This window comes from Toxorhynchites rutilus, chromosome 2, assembly GCF_029784135.1.
Source record: "Toxorhynchites rutilus septentrionalis strain SRP chromosome 2, ASM2978413v1, whole genome shotgun sequence".
NCBI classification, from domain to species: Eukaryota; Metazoa; Arthropoda; class Insecta; order Diptera; family Culicidae; genus Toxorhynchites; species Toxorhynchites rutilus.
Window position 1 is genome coordinate 246,959,268 of NC_073745.1, and position 21,156 is coordinate 246,980,423.

General features: G+C 38.7%; 1 protein-coding gene and 1 long non-coding RNA gene across 9 annotated transcripts in view; one reads left to right on the top strand and one right to left on the bottom strand.

Moving 5' to 3' along the window:
* The window catches only part of LOC129764743 (putative uncharacterized protein DDB_G0281733), a 331,282-nt gene extending 325,315 nt beyond the window's left edge, over positions 1–5,967 (top strand). For 6 of the 8 annotated variants that reach the window (XR_008741209.1, XM_055764190.1, XM_055764191.1 and 3 more), the window contains one exon: positions 1,976–5,967. The gene's annotated coding sequence lies outside the window, so the exon portion shown is untranslated. The remainder of the gene's footprint in view (positions 1–1,975) is intronic. The other 2 variants (XR_008741210.1, XR_008741211.1) reach the window with 1 other exon arrangement.
* Positions 5,968–14,664: 8,697 nt separating this feature from the next.
* Positions 14,665–15,550, bottom strand: LOC129764176 (uncharacterized). The gene is made up of 3 exons (XR_008741076.1): positions 15,300–15,550; positions 14,880–15,176; positions 14,665–14,808 (listed from the first exon to the last, which is right to left on the bottom strand). It is a non-coding gene; the product is annotated as an uncharacterized LOC129764176 (long non-coding RNA).
* Between the last annotated feature and the right edge of the window lie 5,606 nt (positions 15,551–21,156).

Sequence of the window (21,156 nt, forward strand, 5' to 3'; positions counted from 1 at the left end):
GCTTTCGCTTATAATCAGATAAGAGTGTATAGATCACGTTGGCCATGCTTCACTGTCAATTTTTCGTAAATTTGGAAAAATGTCGTCGAACGAAAAAGAGCGTCGTGATTTAATCCTGTGCACTCATTTCGAGAATCCGGAGTTGTCACATCGGGACATCGGTAAGATGCTGGGAATCGTCCAATCCACGGTCAGCAGAGTACTAAAACGATACTTCGAGAACCTAACCATCGACCGGAAGGTGAAGAACGGCAAAAATGGATGCTCCGTCAGTGAAAAAGATCACAAGCGCGTAGTTAAGCAGTTTAGACGTGATCCGAGAAGTTCGGTCCGGGATGTCGCCAATAAGCTGAATTTGTCAAGTTCATTCGTCCAGCGGACCAAGCAGCGGAAGGGCCTGCGTACATACAAGGTTCAGAAGGCTCCTAACCGCGACGAAAGGCAAAACATGGTGGGGAAGACGCGAGCCCGGAAGCTGTACACCGAAATGCAGACGAAGCCGCATTGCCTGGTAATGGACGACGAAACCTACGTCAAAGCGGACTTTCGTCAGCTGCCGGGCCTGTTGTTCTTCTCCGCAGAGGACAAATTCAGCGTTCCGGAGGAGATTCGCAAGCAGAAACTATCCAAGTTTGCCAAAGAGAACATGGTGTGGCAAGCGATCTGCTCTTGCGGAAAGCGGAGCGCCCCCTTCGTGATGACCGGCACGGTAAACGGGCAGGTTTACCTTAAGGAGTGCCTACAGAAGCGCTTACTACCACTATTGAAGCAGCACGAGGGCCCGACCATCTTCTGGTCGGATCTCGCTTCGTGCCACTATTCAAAGGACGTGTTGGAGTGGTACGAAGCCAACGGAGTCACTTTCGTGCCAAAGGAAATGAACCCGCCCAACGCGCCGGAGCTTCGCTCAATAGAGAAATATTGGGCGATTATGAAGCAGGGCCTCCGGAAGAACCCAAAAGTTGTCAAATCGGAGGCGGACTTCAAGAGAAAATGGATTTCTGTTCAAAAAAAACTACAACCTGACGTTGTACAGAACCATATGGACGGGGTAAAGAGGAAGGTGCGAGCATACGGGCTTGGGCTCGAAGTATGAATAAAAAGAAAATGCCAAAAGTTGTTCAATAGTTTTTATTTTACTGTCTAAAATTTTCAAAAGGATCAGTCTACTGGGCGAATTTCTACAGCGTTTTTTCCGTGATGCAATTTGATGTGACACACCCTTTAATATAAAAAGCTCTCAATATTACGATTGATGAAAATGCTGATTGAAACCATATAGAGGTAAGATTCTCTTGAGAAATCATAAATTCGACAATCCAGAAATATGCTGAAAGTTCAATGCTTCTGGCAGACAGCATCTTTTCGTCGACGCCAGCGGTGAATGAAATGAACCGAAAAAATCAGTCCTCCATCAAACTATTCTCCAGAGCGTTCGTAGTAAACATGAACGAGAAGCTTGATTATGATTTATGCAAAGCAGCCAAGTGCGAATCATGATGATGCACGCAAATAGCGAAACAGTGACCTCGAGAGAATGGGCATTTGCTGCCTCCCTCTCGATTGCCCGGCACTGGGTATTTGGGAGTGCAAGTGGAACCATATCTTGATCCTCTATTCAAGTACACATCAGATACTGGGGAAGAGATGCTTCACTAGGTTCGTTCTCAACAAGACTGAACAAGCACTCTTCATAGTTTGCTTTCCACATGTCAATACATATTCATAAGATGACACTCACGTACTGTTACTGTATCATTCCATATTCAAGAGCATTTGTCAGGAGGTGGATTTCTGGAACAGCATTTCCTATTGTTGTGTGGAAGGAGATTTAACGAAAATCGTATCTGTTCAATAATCGGAAAATAAATATACTGCTTGTTATGATATTTTATGAAAAAAAATAACTTGAGAAACTATAATAATACATATGAACACTTTTGATTAACTGATTAATTTTTTTTTATGATTCCAGACAAACCCACACCACAACAGCTTCACTATGCATCAACAACAGTCGAGTTAAAGCTGGAGTTTCAGTGACAACTGACGGTAGCAGCATGTATGTTCCTTGCCATCCGAATAACGGCGATATTATCGAAGATTGCTAACGTTTCTACCATTTCAACGCCCCGCAGCCTCCCTCCCCCTACTGCACGTATACATACACACCCACACATCCACGACGTTTGGGATATAGCGAGTTCGAAGTTGTGAACTGCAAGCACAGTGAATAACTTTGCCACGGTCTTCCGTTCTGCTCTCCGGCCACTTCGCTCACAACCGGAACCTTTTTGCGTAGCTTTAGGGCACGGAGCGCGTGATAACAAGCGAAGTCACGTACTACTATCTGATCCATTAGTTTTAAGTGGATTATTTCTGTTTTGCTTCACATTTATGGCATCCGTTGGTCGAACTGTGAGTTGTCGGTTTTATTTACTGCAATACGAAGGTTTAGAGGAGAGGAAAAATTATCTGGGAAAATGTGGCAATGAAACGCTAGCTCGATTTAGTGATAAACAGTCGTCTCGTAAATGTTGACAAACATACATCTAGTCCAATAGCATTTGAACCGTCACCTGTGTTTCGAGAAAACATGAATTGTACTCACATCTAATATCGAAGAATATTCACATTTACTCGTATAACCCCCTACCCCATGAAATGACTACAATATTTATTCCTATTTAATTTACCATTTTTCCTTTTTCAATATAGCGAAAATGTGATTTTTATCTTTATTTGAGAGACTTTCTGTCGTTGACTGTTTCGTCTCTATGTAATACGAACAAGAGTCGCGGAAGAGTTCTCCAATATGGTAGGTACACCTCTTATTTGATTACACTCAGCGAATGGGGCCCAGAGAGACTGCCCAAATGTTGGGGCCTTGGGCTTTTTTTGACGTAGAACTACGTCTGGGTGCCAAATCAGAAAACAGGTCACGTTTTTATGAAATAAAGTTCACGTTAATAACTATTTTCACTGTGCACGAATTCTCATGATTTGCATACCAATCGAATCGGAAACTCTCTAAGATTTGTTTGATATGCTATACATTACAATTCGCTAATCTCTAAACGTTTTAAATTCATGAAAACTGGAAGAACTTCCTTTTTTCCCATACATTTGTTCTGCTGATTCGTGTGCCAACCTTGCCCGTATTTCGAATGCTTATAACTCGAACATTCCTTAATTGATCGGAAAAATGTTTGCAAATATACATGTAAGTAGGGGGTAGTTTTGTCCCCATCGAGCTGTGTTTCCCTAACACGGACTTCAAAATCAATTTGCCTGGGGGAATCCGCTTTGTCAAAACATGCAAGTCGGGGGTATTTCTTTCCCACTGAGCTGTGTTTCCCTAACACGGACTTCAAAATTATTGTGTCTGGGGGAATCCGATTTGCAAATACATGCAAGTCGGGGGTATTTTCGGTGTTGAGTACTTTTGTACTCACTTGTCGTTGTGCGTACCGGAATATGTTTCCTTAAAACGTACTTTTAAACTGAGAAGCCTGGAAAAATCGTCATTTCAGATACTAGAGGTGAATGAACTTTCGCGGTTCAAGAACTACGTAAACATGAGATGTGTGATAATTTCAGAGGAAAATGTAAAATACAATGATCGTTTGACAATTCTTCCGTTCATATATTGTGGTAGTCCTTGGCATATATAAATCATAAAAGGACGTTCATCAAATTTATTTGTAACGAAGAACATACTATATTTCAAAGATTTAGATGCATCCTGAAATAATAGTCAAAGTGGTAAAAACAAGTGGATTGCATAATATAATTGCGTAGTTCTACGTCCAAAATATGCGGTCGTGTCCTAGATACAACCCCTTACATTTTTTCATCCAGTTATTATAGATTCTCACCTTTTCTAGCACTTAACATGAAAAGAAGCAAACGAAAAAATTGAAAGAACTACAAAAACTGAAAAATAAACGATGCTTGTTTTTAACGCAATTTGCTAACATAAGCATTTTATCTTTGGTTTTGACTGTCACTTTTTTGCAAATGTTTCATATTTTGAATTATAGACTAAATCAATGCCTGTAAATGATGTTAAAATGTAGCTTATACCTCAAAAAATGTCAGGGCTTCCATTATTCAATTATTTATAACATTAAAGTGCAGTAAATTTACATTTAAAAATCAAGTGTTCGGAAATTGAGACTGTTCGGAATATGAGACAAAACGGTATATTTGGTAATTTGAAGCTTGATATAATGATTAACCATTATTGTTTGAGAGAAAACAAGTGTAGCTAAGTGTACAATGTGATTTTTTTTATTTAGACCGTATTGGTTTGGCAATATTAGGCGACTTGCTTAGGGGGTTCAAATTCTCCCCATTTCCCCTACATGTCTCAAATCAGGTAATACTAATTCTCCCAATGTAGTTCTCCATCGTGTGTAAATGCTTACTAATACCTTTCTAAGCACTATGCTATTCTGAATTTGAGTCGAGTCTTCACGATTATAGGTAACTGTATCCTTTCTATCATTATCATCACGACATTCATTCATTTTAATATTGCTCTTTGATCATAAAGTGTATGGTCCACATGAAAATAATGTGCGGCCTTCTCAAAAAGGCTTCATGTACTGCGGAACCAGCAAGATGAAAGCAAAACAGAAAGCACTAAATGATAACGGTCAAAGTGAAAATAAATAACCACTGATAAAAACGACAACCGCAGGCCGTTAAATCCAATTTTTCTCCAGTTCATAGCGAGCAGCTGAGCATATCATCAACTGGCCCACTCTGAAGTGCTCATGCTAGAAAAACGATTGCCATACTCTTTTTTCACTTTTGAGGAAAATATTGCCATCTATCTCCTTCTTTCTTTACTTGTCCCTGTTGCCACTGGCCGAAAAACCTTGAGTTTCAAGTCATCTACACAAAATTATGATTGAATTATATGTTCCGTTAGTTGAACGACCAAGTAATTAAAAAATATCAGAAAGCTAGAAATTGAAAACAGTCTTCAGTCACATGACATTCCAGCAGATAACAACAAACCGTGAACAAACTTATCAGTATAATTACTTTTCCACAAACTTGGTGCAATTCTGCAGATGAGAACAACTGCAGTGTACAGAAAAAAACCGGCAAAAATTTTCCAGCTGGGGGCCGCTGCACGAATGTGGGTGACAGACAGAAAAACACGACGGTAGACAAAAAAAACTGTAAAACAAATTTTAATTCCAAAACTCGCCATGGCATCACTCGTTCGCTGTATGTATATGATGTGAGTCACTTCGAAGAACTTATTTTCTTCATCACTTTCTTCGTTCATTGACGCTGTGGGGGAATCGAGGAAGCTTACTAATGAATGAGTAGAAACGTTCGAAAGTTCGAGCTCTAAGTACGTACACTCCAAAAAGTAGCACGATACAATAGTTTCTATTTCATCTCGATGAGTTGCAAAAAAAAAAGAGTGGGAGGAGGCATGCAGATGAAGTTATTGCAGGCTCAGGAGCTGCAACCCCGTGTAAAATATGATAAAATCGAGAGATTTCAAATACTTGCTAGGATATAGAACATACTAACGAGCAAACAAATTGACAGCGGGACGATGGAAAGAGTTCGAATATATATAGATGTTTGAAACAGCATGCAAGATAGCAGTTCAATCTAGAATACGTTTCCTGCGAAAGTAAAATTGAATAGCTGTAAGTTGTTTATTGAGATATTTTCTATAGAAATTCTAATACTATGTTAACGACTAATGGTAGCTAAAATGGAATGCCAAAATATGTATTACGACAAAACACTTTGTGCCCTCTTTTCCCCAGATGAATCTATTAACGCCAAAAAAAAAGTTGATGTATCAAATCGTAATCTATATATAGGATAAACCAGATATTGTGACCTAGGAATAAAATCCACAACTGACGATAAACCAAGAAAAAAACTCCGTTATTATTATTGCTGAATAAAAGTTATGGTGAACACTTACATCTGCTCTTATTATCGATCCGAATTCACTTAGCAGTTCCATAAAATGAAATTGTAGCCACATCCAAGGGGATCTAACGGACTATTCTCGATGCATGGGAATCGTAAACAAATGTTCGATATGGTGAACATTAAATATGTCAAGTGTCATTCAAAGTGAAAGCGTCACATTATCCTCGCACAGAGGTGCTCTTTGGTAGCGAAACGGAATCAGTTCTATAGTCGGCTCATCGAATCGTGAATTCATGGATTTGAAGTGAACTAAGAGAAATGAAGAAAGAGAAGGGGCAAATTCAAATGTTTTCCAAATAGTCGTGATAAAAACAAAAGATTAACAAAGCGTCATTTGCGATAGGTTTTACTTTTCGTGTTTTAATCGAAAACTGAATATTTGTCGATTCCATAGTAAGACCACTGGAAAAACGCGCCTGGAATGGTGTCAACGCTTCAGAAGTGAAGATTTTAGTATCGAAGACAAGGCATGATTCAAAAGCACGGGAACTGGGTTTCATACGAACTGAAGCCGAGAGACGTCGAACGGCGTGCGAACTGCTGATCCAGCTTCAAAACCAAAAGGTGTTTTTTTTTCCAAAATATATATTTTTATCAAGGCTCATATGGCGTTAGCCTGACGGGGCCGGGAGTACAATATTTTGACGGTTTTTTGACGTAGGACTACGTCTAACCGGAAGATATAGGGGGTGAAATGGAAATCTAGGCACTGAACAAGTAGGAAAAAATGCAAGATTTGGAACGCTTATAACTCGAGCATTTCTCAATAGATCGCAAAGGTTTTTGCATCAATTGATAGGAAATATATCCACGCATCTATCATAATGAATAACATTTCATTTTTCTTGAGATAAATAATTGTATAATTGTGAAATATCAAGCATTGTCAAAATGCACTATGTGCCCATTTTTGATTGGTCCATTTTGTGCTCCTCAAATCGTACCGACCAAAACGGGCAACCAGAGCAGCAGCGAAATAGAATGAAGCGCGATTGGAAAGGAAAAAGAAAAAAATGAACGAAACATTGGTCGCAGTCTCACACATGCGTAATTCTCGAGCCAGCCAGTCAGCTTTAAAATCCCCGCTCCGCTGCCGTAACGATCATTCTCATTCAAACCGTACACCACAACCAACCCAAGCAGCCATGTCTGGACATGGTAAAGGAGGAAAAGTGAAGGGAAAGGCCAAATCCCGCTCGAACCGTGTTGATCTGGAGTTCCCCGCAAGGGTAGCTAGGCCGAGCGCGTTAGTACCAGTGCACCAGTCCACCTAGCCGGCGTTATATAGTTTCGGCCCCCGAAGTGATCGAGTTAGCAGGCAAAGCTGCTCGCGATGATAAGAAAACCCGCATTCAGAACAGAACACATTCGGTTCGGTGGACATCAAGACAACAGGCAGTTTCAACGTGTGGCGAGTGGCAAACGCAATCGCAAAACGGCATCAGGTAGCAGAAGAAAAAAAGTTTGTTCTTTATACAAACTGCTTTGGTGGCAAATCCAGAACAAGGCGGCATCGATGGCGTTCGAAATGGTTTTTTCAAAACCACGAGTACTGAGTTTTTTAAATTGGAACCATTCCATAAAACAAGGCGCTTTTCAGGGCCATTAAACCTTCCAAAAAAGAGTTTAGGAAATACAGTTCAATGCTTTCTAAAACATTATCCAAAATAATAATAAAACACAAATTGATTTTTTCATAATTTGTTTGCCAGGATATGTGAATTTGGCAGTTGTTCTGAGCTTATTGATTTTCACCAATTCTTAAATTGCTTCTAGATTGAAAGTACAGTAATTTACACTTATCTCGACATTTAGCTAATTGGACGGACCAGTAATGCGACATATTTAGTTGGACATTTTTGTAAACATAGAGTTCGGGGTCCAAATTATGACCCCACATTGAAAGTCGACACTGTACCACTGTCATCGCAAATGTTCAATTACAGGTTAAAATTACCTCCAATCCGATACTGAGTGGTGGTAATGCGACGTGCCATTGAATGTAATTTACTGTAAAATATGTTGGATGGGAAGAAATTTTCCAACTGTGAAAGCTGTGGCGAGTGGCAAATGCAATCGCTACACAGAAATGCTTAGCCGAACAAGATGGGGATATCGAGTGATAACAAAACAATAAACTCTTTAGATTAAAGATAATTTTGTGATCCTGAAAAGGACCCTTTTTATCCTGCATGTGAATCCAACGAGCGAACAAATCGTAATGAATGTATTTTTTTGCCATCACTCCCTTTTAAAGCCCATTCGTTCGTCTCGTTGGACTTGCCCCTCTGGCTGAGTCTGCCGATTTGTCTCTATCCTGTGAGTGTGTACCGCTAGAGTATAAAACACGCGGACCCCAAAAAAATATCTTATTTTCTTTCAAACCCGTGTGGTTGTACGGCATCGGCATCGTGGACGTAACAAAGGAGGACAAGTTAAGGGAAAGGCAAAGTCTCACTCGAACCGTGCAGGTTTCCAGTTCCCTGTTGGTCGCATTCATTGATTGCTCCGCAAGGGTAACTAGGCCGAAAGGATTGGTGCCGGAGCACCAGTATACCTAACAGCGATTATAGAGTTTCGGCCGTCGGAGTGCTCGAGTTGGCTTGCAAAGCTGCTCACGACAATCAGAAAACCCGCATCAAGAACAGAGCAGCTTCGGTTCGGCGCTCATCAAGGCAATAATTAGTTTCAGTGAGTGGCAAAGTGTTTCTCCGGCACGTCGCATTAAATGTAATTTACTGAACAACATGTCACAAACTGGATGGGAAGAAATTTTCCAACTGTGAAAGCTGTGGCGAGTGGCAAACGCAATAGCTAAACAGGAAGGTTTAACCGAACAAGATGGGAATATCGAGTGATAACAAAAACACAACACCAAAGGTTCTTTTCAGAACCATCAACATATTCATGAAGAGTAAACAGTAAACTAATCCATTTTTAAGGTAGATAGGTAGGTATTCACGTAGGAGAAGAAAATAAAACAGTATATTTAAAATATATATTTAACAAAAGCTGTCCCCTTTGTATAGTCCTACGTCACTCCGGTTATGTCGCCGACATTACCCACTCGTCTTTTTTTTATTATCTATGTTAGTAATATGTAACCGATTGCTCGCGGTCGGCTCGAGGTTAGTATTACAACTGTTCTCGTAATTGGGATGTTGCTGTCTCCACGGCTCTGTACGTGTGCCCGACACGGTATACTTCCTATTGGGATGCAGCTGATCATTAATCAGCAACGCCCCCTAGTCTGTACCCCATATCTAGCGTGGTGCGTCTTCTCGACACGAGGAATCCAGGATAGTATGGTCACTAGCCGGCGCAATCATCAGCTCGTGTAGAGTTGTCATGAGCGGTACAACTTTTGGCTCTTGTTGAATCATCACCAAACCAAACACCAAAAGGTGTTGTTGCTTCAGATTTTTGCTCGGGTTGAAAAGTGAATTCATCGAAACAATCCAAAGCGAAAATCATGAGAGGTTACCGGGGTCAACAACCATTTGTTCCGATCGATGATGCACGGCCTGTCTGAAGAACACTTCCACTACCGTAATGCTTTTTAATCGGAAACTTTTTTCATTATATTCAGTATAAAACCATACCATCTTTTACATGTTGAATTGATGTGACTGATAGTAACTATTGTACCAATTTACTGTAGTATCAACCATTGTACCTAGCTGTTGACAAAAAATGTCCAATCACGGCTCAATGAAGAAACTTACAAATTTTGAACAAATATAGCATGATTTTGTGGAATTCTGTGATTCGTAACTCACATGAATGCCTTCTTATTCTATAGGAACGTTAATTTTCCGTGTTATGATATGTTAATATGTTTTAGTAGTTGAAGTTATCACGATAGAACAATCGAACCAGCCATTCTTCTGACGAGGAATCCGTACGCTTCTAGAAAGATGTGAAAAAGTTGCGTCTGGCGACAGACAATATTAGAGATGTGCCATCCGCTCATGAGCTGTTCCGAAGAATCGACTCTTTGAAGTGAGTTGACGCGGAACAGCTCGCAAAAAAAATCAAACAGCTCTTCAGCTCACTTTGATGATGATGAAGGAGAGAAAAGAGCTGTAGAATTGAAGAGAGTGTGTGAGCTGTAAGATTCAAATGAACTGACCGTCTCTCGCTCTTCGTGTTAAGACATCGGTTTAGTTTCATTTGTCCCTCGTCTTTTCAACTGTTATATTCGCGTTGACGGTGTGGTGTGAAAAATGGTGTGAAAAATTTCATTTGAATTTTAACATTTTCAAACTGGCTTCGTGGCTATCGAGTTTGGGACCCAAATTGAAAGTCGGCACTGACAACTGAGCTGAAGAGCTGTTCATAAAGAACAGCTCATTTAGATGAGCTGATATGATCAGAGCTGTTCATCATGATGAGCTGATTTGCACACCTCTAGACAATATCATCAAGGATGATGGTAGAATCCTTTGACGTGAGCGACAAAATGAGCAAAATCGATTTTTCGGTTGTTACGCATTCTACACAATGTAATACCACACTGAGAGGAAAATTTAGTAAATATGACGAATTTTTTGGTACATGTTACCAATTCTCTAGCCATTTTCTACCCTACTAATCATTGGTACATGTTACAAAAAAAGAATGGTAGGCACATATGTCAAACAAACTACAAATTGTTGGTCCAACATTGGTGCAAAAACAGTGAAAATTTTTCTTCATATTTGTGAGAGGTAATCATCAGGGATAATGACAATATTTTTTAATAATTATTTTTAATTTAAAAAATTGTATTTGATTGCGTTTAATTCTACATACTTAGAATACATTATACTTATAACTTATGCTATAAACAACATCAATAATTCTCGTTGGAATCATTCTATAAACTGCGTACAAGAGGCAAATTTTAATCGCAGCTTCAACCACCTCAATTTGATGAGCATTTCCAAAGCAAGTTCCCGAGCAAGTTCCCGTTCCTCTTCCTGCTGCATCGCTCTGATTTGCATTAGCTGATTAGCAAAGTGACGGTAGAATTAGCACGTTTCATCCGTATTTTGTTCTCTCGTGTCCCTATGAAGAAAAGAAATACATATGTTAATGATATTAAATATGCAATAAATTATGTATGTTCACCTTAATTTTTTTACGGTCGATGATGTGTTGAAGAAAGATTCCAATCTTAGCGACAAACTCGCCGTTACCTTCAATCCCATAGCTTGGATGGTTTTTGGTAAACAAGTATTACGAGTCCTGTATCATGCCAGCTGTAAAGACAAGGAAAAAAGTCAATAGTGTTGTAATGTATAGAATATAACTGATGTTTATCCTTGGCGGGAATAAAGGGTGTGTCACATCAAATTGCATCACGGAAAAAACGCTGTAGAAATTCAATTTTTAGGAATTATATCTTCAGCTTTCGCTTATAATCAGATAAGAGTGTATAGATCACGTTGGCCATGCTTCACTGTCAATTTTTCGTAAATTTGGAAAAATGTCGTCGAAAGAAAAAGAGCGTCGTGAATTAATCCTGTGCACTCATTTCGAGAATCCGGAGTTGTCACATCGGGACATCGGTAAGATGCTGGGAATCGTCCAATCCACGGTCAGCAGAGTATTAAAACGATACTTCGAGAACCTAACCATCGACCGGAAGGTGAAGAACGGCAAAAATGGATGCTCCGTCAGTAAAAAAGATCACAAGCGCGTAGTTAAGCAGTTTAGACGTGATCCGAGAAGTTCGATCCGGGATGTCGCCAATTAGGTGAATTTGTCAAGTTCATTCGTCCAGCGGACCAAGCAGCGGGAGGGCCTGCGTACATACAAGGTTCAGAAGGCTCCTAACCGCGACGAAAGGCAAAACATGGTGGGGAAGACGCGAGCCCGGAAGCTGTACACCGAAATGCTGACGAAGCCGCATTGCCTGCTAATGGATGACGAAACCTACGTCAAAGCGGACTTTCGTCAGCTGCCGGGCCTGTTGTTCTTCTCCGCAGAGGACAAATTCAGCGTTCCGGAGGAGATTCGCAAGCAGAAACTATCCAAGTTTGCCAAAGAGAACATGGTGTGGCAAGCGATCTGCTCTTGCGGAAAGCGGAGCGCCCCCTTCGTGATGACCGGCACGGTAAACGGGCAGGTTTACCTTAAGGAGTGCCTACAGAAGCGCTTACTACCACTATTGAAGCAGCACGAGGGCCGGACCATCTTCTGGCCGGATCTCGCTTCGTGCCACTATTCAAAGGACGTGTTGGAGTGGTACGAAGCCAACGGGGTCACCTTCGTGCCAAAGGAAATGAACCCGCCCAACGCGCCGGAGCTTCGCCCAATAGAGAAATATTGGGCGATTATGAAGCAGGCCCTCCGGAAGAACCCAAAAGTTGTAAAATCGGAGGCGGACTTCAAGAGAAAATGGATTTCTGTTCAAAAAAAACTACAACCTGACGTTGTACAGAACCTTATGGACGGGGTAAAGAGGAAGGTGCGAGCATACGGGCTTGGGCTCGAAGTATGAATAAAAAGAAAATGCCAAAAGTTGTTTAATAGTTTTTATTTTACTGTCTAAAATTTTCAAAAGGATCGGTCTACTGTGCGAATTTATACAGCGTTTTTTCCGTGATGCAATTTGATGTGACACACCCTTTATGAAAATAGTTTCCCGACCGAGGTGACTGATGTAATGATGTAAAAAAAACGAATACTTATCTCCGATTTGTTTATGATGAATGATTGTACTGCATATAATTTTAAGGCCAACTAAAAAAGAAAAAAAATGGTATTAGGTCAACTATGTTAATATGGATCAAAATTTCTTGTGATATTTTCCCCGCCGAAAATATGAAAACAAATTCTCGGGGGAGATGAATACATAATTGAATTCAATAAAAACAAAGTGCTTACCTCCGAATCGCTTCGTCTCCAAAAGACAAATGGCGATTGCAAAGTGTGCACATCACAGTTGTTAGGTATGACAATAAAAACAAACTTACTAATGGTATGAAGTAAAATATACGAATTCCTGGTAGGAACATTCATTGCGTCTGACATCTTTTTTACGCAATTTTAGTAATATTTACAAAAAATGTGTATATTTCACCAATGTTTTTGCTACTAAAGATTTGGTAGCTACTTTTACTAAACTATTTCTCCAGTGCATGGACAGACATCAATGTCCTGGAAAAAAGGTAATGAAGATGGTTGAGTTTCGAGCGACATAGCATGCGCTGCTATAACTATTTCGATAATAGTGACGTCAGTCGTTGTGTTTATCTTTGATCGCCCACCGCATCCATGTAAAAATGCTATTTTCAGGGAGTAATTTATCAATTAAAAACGTACATTTTTGTAGAGCTCCCGCTGAATATGAGGCTAATGTTATAGCGTGAAGTGAATATTTGTGAAATCACGTCGAAAAAGACGGATAAAAGTGATATTTTCATGTGCCATTTTCACTCCCCCACGTTCATAGAAACAAACGAAGTTTCATGATTTTACCGTTATGAAGTTGATGTTTCGAAGACTCTCAGTGTCGGTGTGTATGTTGTGAGATAATAGTCGCCAATTATTCAAAATTTCACCGGAAATGATACTGCTTTCGAGAACTAAGCATACGACTGCTCTCTGGACCTTTTTACTACATGAATAATCGAAATAAGCCACGATATAATTGTCATCTGTTAAAAAACGACCAATTGAATGATTTCATAAGAATTGTGACTCAAAAAATTATCATGCAACCGTAAATACTTTCAACATTGTTTTGTTTCTTCCATATACATTCCATATTGAATGCAAATAATGACGACCAGTGCTTGGAAATATCTGTATCACATCAATCTTTTCAGCTGAATTTCCGGCCACATTCGAGCATTATACCATTGCATTCGGGATACCGAAAATGAACCAACGCCAAAACTCACAATTCGCGACTACGAAGCTGAATTTGACAGCTTGTGTGCGTGAAGCGAATGTCAACAAAGAATTGCAAAAAGAATGTGATTTTCAAACGCACCGTTTTTAACGTTTTTTGCAGAAATTTTCGTAATGGTGAGTATGTATCGAAAGAACTATCCTCTAGGATGCTAATTTAGTTAAATCACATAAATTTACTGCAGGGGAAAACGTTTTCTTACCGCATCCAAAGGACACTGTCTTTACTTGTGAAAAAGTAAACAAACTTTCTGGATACTAAATTTTAATAAAAATTAATAATTGTGTGCAAAATTTATCTTCCAAACGGTTGGAAAATGAGTTTTCCTTATGCAGTGAAAAAAAACTTTGCCGTAGCTTAAACTGAATTTAACTTATAAGTGTTTTTCTGTGACCTTGTTTCATGCATTATCAGGAGCCATCAGTCGGAGAAAATGAAACCTGCTACGTGGCTGTGGAGTTTGCGGATGTGTTCGATTACGCTGCGGGTGGAAGCCGTTTAGTCGTCGAAGGCGAAAGAGTATTCAAAGCTGGACATCTTATAATAGTTGGTGTTGAAGAAGTTCACGATGAAGGCTTCAGTATTTTCTCGTCCTGCCTCCAGTCATCATCTCCAAGCTCGGAACCCCATACAATAAAAATTCGTACGAAAATCTCCTTCTCCAAATGGTTGTTTTCGTGTTCCTGTAAAGCTGGTAAAGGGAAGTGCAAACACGTCATGGCTGTTTTGTATCATTTGCTTAAGTATGTTTTATTTTATTTCTTTATTATTGTACATTTTGCACCAAGTTGGACTGTTTTACACTTTTTCAAAAGCACGGCCCTCAATAAGTCTTTTCCTGGCTTCGCTGATGGGAGGTTGTGGCAAATTCAAGTCGGGAACTGCTGATGGCCTAAGAATTAAGCGATCAGTGGCACGGCTTGTTGCTATAAAAAGCAAAATAATAATAAAAAAAATTATAATATTATTGCTTCAAGGCGTGTATTACACTTCATACTTGGAGAGTAGAAGTTCGACACGGTGAAATGGAGGCTACAAATACGGGAGGTTTTTGTAGGTTCTATCTTTAGCCGTAGTCGTTGGATCCAGTCTAGATACCGCGATTTGTCCGTTTTCGGAAGGAAGGCATGAAAAGAAATTCCGGGGCGATATTTCTGCTTACATCCGGGGACGACACAAACAAAACGGCTTTTGAATTTGCAGATTTTTCGGAGTCAGCTTCAAGCAAATTTCGTCCGACTTGCATGTTCTCCGGGCAATTTGCGCCGCTTTTGACGTCCATATTTCACACGCTCTAAGGAAAATATTTTGAAAAATATTAGAGCACTGATTGAATAGAAGCCAGATCTTTGTATTTTAGGTATTTTATTAACACTAAGCGGATATTTTTATGTCAAATTTCATTAATTCGGTTTACCTCTCTCGCAGGATATTTTTATATCAAATTTCATTAATTCGGTTTACCTCTCTCACAGGTAGATTGACAGAGGGTGTACTTCAGCGGTTTTTTTTCACTACTAAATGACAATAAATTTTGGTTCGGAGCATCGAAACAGCTAAGAAAAACTATTTTTCAACAATTTCCACTAATTGTAAGATAAACACGGTACAAGTTTTCGAGAAATCAGTATATTAATTACAGAGAAAATATGCAACGGTTTGTTTACATATTTTTTACTCACACGCGAAACTTTCAAAGGTGGTGACACCGTACCTTCGATGACGCGAATCACAGCAAGCCACTCACAGTTGATTCATCCAGTTTTTTTCATTCTGTTATGCGTTCACGGAATGTGAGCAAAAGAAAATATCCCTAATTTTGTCATTCATTGACATTAACATACCAGTTCATTCACTATCAGCATCGTTCTCGGACACTGACGAAATGGAGAAATTCGTTGAGGAAGATAACAAAGTACAGAATGCTCATAATAGTGACAAGAAATTAAATTGTTCGAGCATGCAATGTTTCCGTCTCAGTTAAGTTGCTTTCATTTCACATAGTGAATATGTAATTCCAAATCCACTTGTCAGAAATGCTTCAAAAGAAGAATTCCGATGTACAAAATACCATCTAGACTCAAATTTCAAACATTTAATTTTTTTAATTCACGACCGCAATGGAAATATTTCGAGCTTCCTTTTGCAAACGGATCAAACTATGCTATAGGATTAGCGGATGAAATTGCCAACATCCAGCTTTGGCTAACGAAGTTTGCATTTGCTGCTCGGATCGATTCTGCAGAATGCCCCCTCGCCGTCCAAGCCTAAGCAATCCTTAGCTGTGAGTGTGCATGCAGATCTTGCTCTTTTGTTGGCATTTCCGCTTACGCCACCGATTTGCGTTGCCCTTTCGGAGTAACTTCAAAAACAACAGAATAAGCAAGGCATTGACTCAATGAGAAAATCACACATATATCGGGATATTGAAAATGAACAGTCAAAACATTCCTGACAATTCAATGGCAATGAATAAATGTGAATGAATTCTCATGACTCGAACTTTAAGGAAAGCTCAGAGAGCACAGAATGAATATGAATGAACACAGTTGTAAGTTTGTTTGCCGTCGAATGAATGACAGTAACATCGACAAGCAAAATAAACGCGTTACACTGATAAAAATATACTTTCAATGTTACTTAACAAGCTCAATATTTCCAAGCCCTGATGACGACACGATGTTTGGCTTGCCAATACAGATACACTTCGCCTACTGCTTCACCTCTATATGTACCTCATTGGACAGACATACAACTGTACTAGCGTTGCACGTGTACAACGTTGTACAGGTACCACGATAGCATGACACACATACTTTGGTTGTACATTGTACCGCATGTCAAACTGACAATCAGAAATTTGAATTTATTGCATTGTATTTTCACCAATATGTCAATGAAAAAGGTTTTTATTTAGCGTCTAAACTATCAAACACAACAAATATATTTCCAATCTGGGTTATTAACTCAAGAGAAAGTCAATGAAAAGAATGTATACCAAGTGTTTTGATTCGGTTTATTCATGCTACCCACCACTAACCGTCTATGGCGCTGTGCACAGTACAACTGTAGCCATGTACAGCGGTAAAATAGGTCGGTACAGGAACAGCGATTGTACCCTTAGAAAAATCCTCGGTCGAAAACTACTAAATACATTTGGTAATGCAAAATTAGTAGAATGTACAAATTTTTTGTACATATTGTCAACAAACCCGCATCCCTACCAGAGTTTAGTATATTTTACTCGATAACATTAGTAAGCTTGGATATTGTCATATCTGAAAATTGGTGAGAAAAGCGCGTATTAACCATTTTCATTGTTCCCATAAGGCAATACGGAGGTATAATAAGGATATAATTCTGATACGTGCATTTTCAGCGAGAAAATGTAGCCGATATTGGGCTTCCGAATCATGGTTCTGCTTGACATATGTGTTTATTAGTACGGTCGAAAATGACTATAGATTGGTAGTATTTACCAAAAAATTCGTTATATTTACTAATTATTTCTCTCAGTGTACCGAGTTGCTTGCATGGTTCTAGCGCTGTACATGGTGACAGACATACAATTTTCGAAGTACAACGGTAGTACAGTTGTATGTTTGTCATAAGTATAATACGTATGCCCAACATGTGAACAAACATTTTTTGTTCGAAAACATTTGAGAAACTTTTAAAAAATATTTTCGAAAAATCGCAGTTTGAACGCATAACTAACATAAAGGTGGGACCAGCATGCCGCGCTATGCGTCGCGTTGCGACAATTGTGCTTTAACACTTTATTTTAAATATGTGTGTTTCCATTTAGTCGAACACAATAATGCGTTGTGTCATTAGCATCGTTGTACTACACGCTAACATTTGTTCTAAACAGCTTGCGCCGAATTCGCAATGACAGTGGCATTGTGCCGACGTCTGTTGGCAACTTCAAATTAAGGCCATAATTTGGGTCCTAAACTCGTTAGTGTAATCTCTATCACATTAGAAGACACGAAGCCGGTTTTAAAATTCTAAAACTTTAATGAAAATTTTCACATCATGTTATTTGATTACTTGAAACACGTGTTTCTGACTTTCATTCAACCATATGGCTAAACAATTCCAACATTGTTGCAGAATTTCTTCATCATAATAGAGAGTTGTCTCCATAAAAAATTTTCGTATAATACTTGTTTGCAGGTGATCAAACAAAAATGTTTTTCATTTAAATAGAATGCTAGTTTGATATGGAAAAGCTAATTTTCATTTATAAATTTAATTTTGAAAACGTGTTCATTCCGGCTGAAAATCAGCTATTCTTTCACTCTTCCCTACACTAGTAAACGAAGCTCAATGCCGCCAGCTCGGATATGTCAATGTGTTGTTTTTAAAAACATTCAACTGATCCGTGGACACAACAAGAACAAGATTTTCATACGATTTTTTTTTGTTTTTGTTTACATGAAAAGTGGAGACGCGAATGCTAGATTGTGACTGCAAATCAACAGACTGCGTCGGGCGAATGTTTTAGTACAAAACGCAAGCAATGGCAGCTGATGAGAAGCAACGCACAATGCGGCATTCTGTTTCCACCTTTATGTTAGTTATGCGTTCAAACTGCGATTTTTCGAAAATATTTTTTTTACTATGGATACGAGTACGCACGAAAATTTGATCGTACGAATAGAAACAAACAATTTTGTTCGATAGAAGCTGACGAATTCGAACGAAGCAAGGGAGAAGCAATGTAACCACACCAATACAACTCAATGTGGTTGTTTACTTTCACTATTGCATACAATTCGTAGGACCACTTTTCTGCATCCAGTGTCACCGCCGCCTAACTCAATACAGCTGTCATACATCTTTCGAAAAGTGACAATTATCAGTAATTTGTGCTACATCAGCAATGCCATGCCAAACTGATATAGTGGTTCTCAGATTTCCCTGAAAAGTGGTAGTTTTGTTCATTATCGCAAGGTATTAGATCCGCTTCTTTTTTTTTCTTTTTTCGTTAGACCATTTCCATTTTAGGGTGATTCGAAAAATATTTTTTTTCTCACTTTTTCCAAAATAGACTTTTTTTCAAAAAATCATAATATTCGAACCATTAGACCGATTGAGATGATTCCGAATGCAACTCCTTCAATTAGAATTTTTTTTTATCCCATTTATTTATTAGGCTCATTAGCATTTAGCTGTAACAGAGCCGGGTTTAATCGTGTACATGTACATATGTTTATGTTTCTATAAACTGTAAACACAGTAGTTAGTAGTGGCCATTTAGACGTTAAGTTTTCCGTTCCATTACATTATGGAAAATTACACAGTATTAGCCATTTAGGCGTAAGGGTATTCGTTCTGTTCTTCCATTGTTCAGCAGACCGGACAGCGGAGACAGTTGATATTGATCATTGTTGGGTTATTTATAGAACAGCAGTCCGATGTTTCTTGCAGAGCAGAGCAGTTGTATGGATGAATCGATCTTTGTTCCACCGTGGATCGATTTCCATCGCTGATGATGGTTGCGTGGACGTAGTTATTCCATAACAACACAAAGATGGTCAATTGAGGGCCCTGAGTTTGAACTCACGATCGATCGCTTGGTAAGCGAACGCGTAACCAAGTGGCTACGAAGACCCCCTATCAATTAGAAATTTTATCGTTTACTTTGATCCGTCCGAATTTGATATCATCTTCTGAATGTGCTTTTTTATTCCGGACATGGGTTTATGGAACACAAATATTCGATTTGATTTTTGAAACTTTTTGTCAACAGCCAGGTACAATGTTCGACACTACACCAGATTGATACAATAGTAACTATGAGTCACATGCAAACGGTGTTATGGAGCAGTTCAACGCCAAATCAGCCAGTAGCTGACCCGGCCCTCTACGATTTTTTTTAACTTGGTAAATATGGTGGACACTCCCTAAAACCCCAATTTTCATTAACACAAATTAATTTTCATATGGACAAATTTCATGCCAACTTGACTGGCCGTTGGCAACACCATCTCATAGTGCAGTGAAACGTTGTGAGTGTAAACATATGGGACTTTTAACACTTTCGACGCCCCGTCACCCACATATGGGTGACACTTTCTTCGTTCAAATTGAATAGGATTTTTAGATAGAATTTGATAGAATAGGCACCTAAATGTAACTATAGAATATGAAGAAAAATAATAAAATCATAATTATAATATTATACTGTTTATACTATGCTTTTTATTAATTTATAGTACGGATGGTTTGTACTGCAGTTTTTTGCAAGACCCATAGAATATGACTTTGGCATATGTTATTGTCATCAATTCGTTTTCAATTGAAAACAAACATTGCTAGATCATGTAAAAGTTATCTGCAAACTAAGTTTGATCTTCATTTAGTAATTTATTCGTAAGTTGGGCCCTGCAAGAAACTCAAAACGTCGCGTTGGGCGACGAACGTGTTAAGCAACTTTGCATACTTGAAATATTCAAAAAATAATAAGGCTACTTTTTGGAACGGGTAAAAAAAATTCTTGTTTTTTTACGAAAGATTATAACTTAAAAATTATATTACCCAAAAAATGAAAAAAAGATGAAATGTAGTTAATTGTTCAGTTTTTCATGAAAAATACAATTTTTCATTTGCTGAAAAAAATATTTTAAAACTTTAAATTACTTTTCTCAAAAAAGACTTTTTTAAAAATTCTTAAGAAAAATCATATAAATAGCCCTTACATTTTCCAACAAATCGTTCATACATCGGAAGATGAGCACTTTTACAGGAAAAAAGTTTTTCTAACAACATCTTTTTCATGTTTTCTTTGAAAAAATTACAACTAATCCTAATTTTATTTAAAGTCAAGATAGCGATACAGTGTATTCGGCAAAGTATTTGATCTTATTAAAGTATGAGCTTTCGTCGAAGATGTCAACTTTCTATTTTTCCTAGTTTCTGGAATATAAGACATTTTTGTATGTAGACTCCTGAAAAATAATGTTTTTCTCGTAACATCTTTGTGTGTAAATTCTTCCGATGTGTGGATGATTTGCTTATTGTATGGGCTATTAAAGGGTGTGTCACATCAAATTGCATCACGGAGAAAACGCTGTAGAAATTTAATTTTTAGGAATTATATCTTCAGCTTTCGCTTATAATCAGATAAGAGTGTATAGATCACGTTGGCCATGCTTCACTGTCAATTTTTCGTAAATTTGGTAAAATGTCGTCGAAGGAAAAAGAGCGTCGTGAATTAATCCTGCGCACTCATTTCGAGAATCCGGAGTTGTCACATCGGGACATCG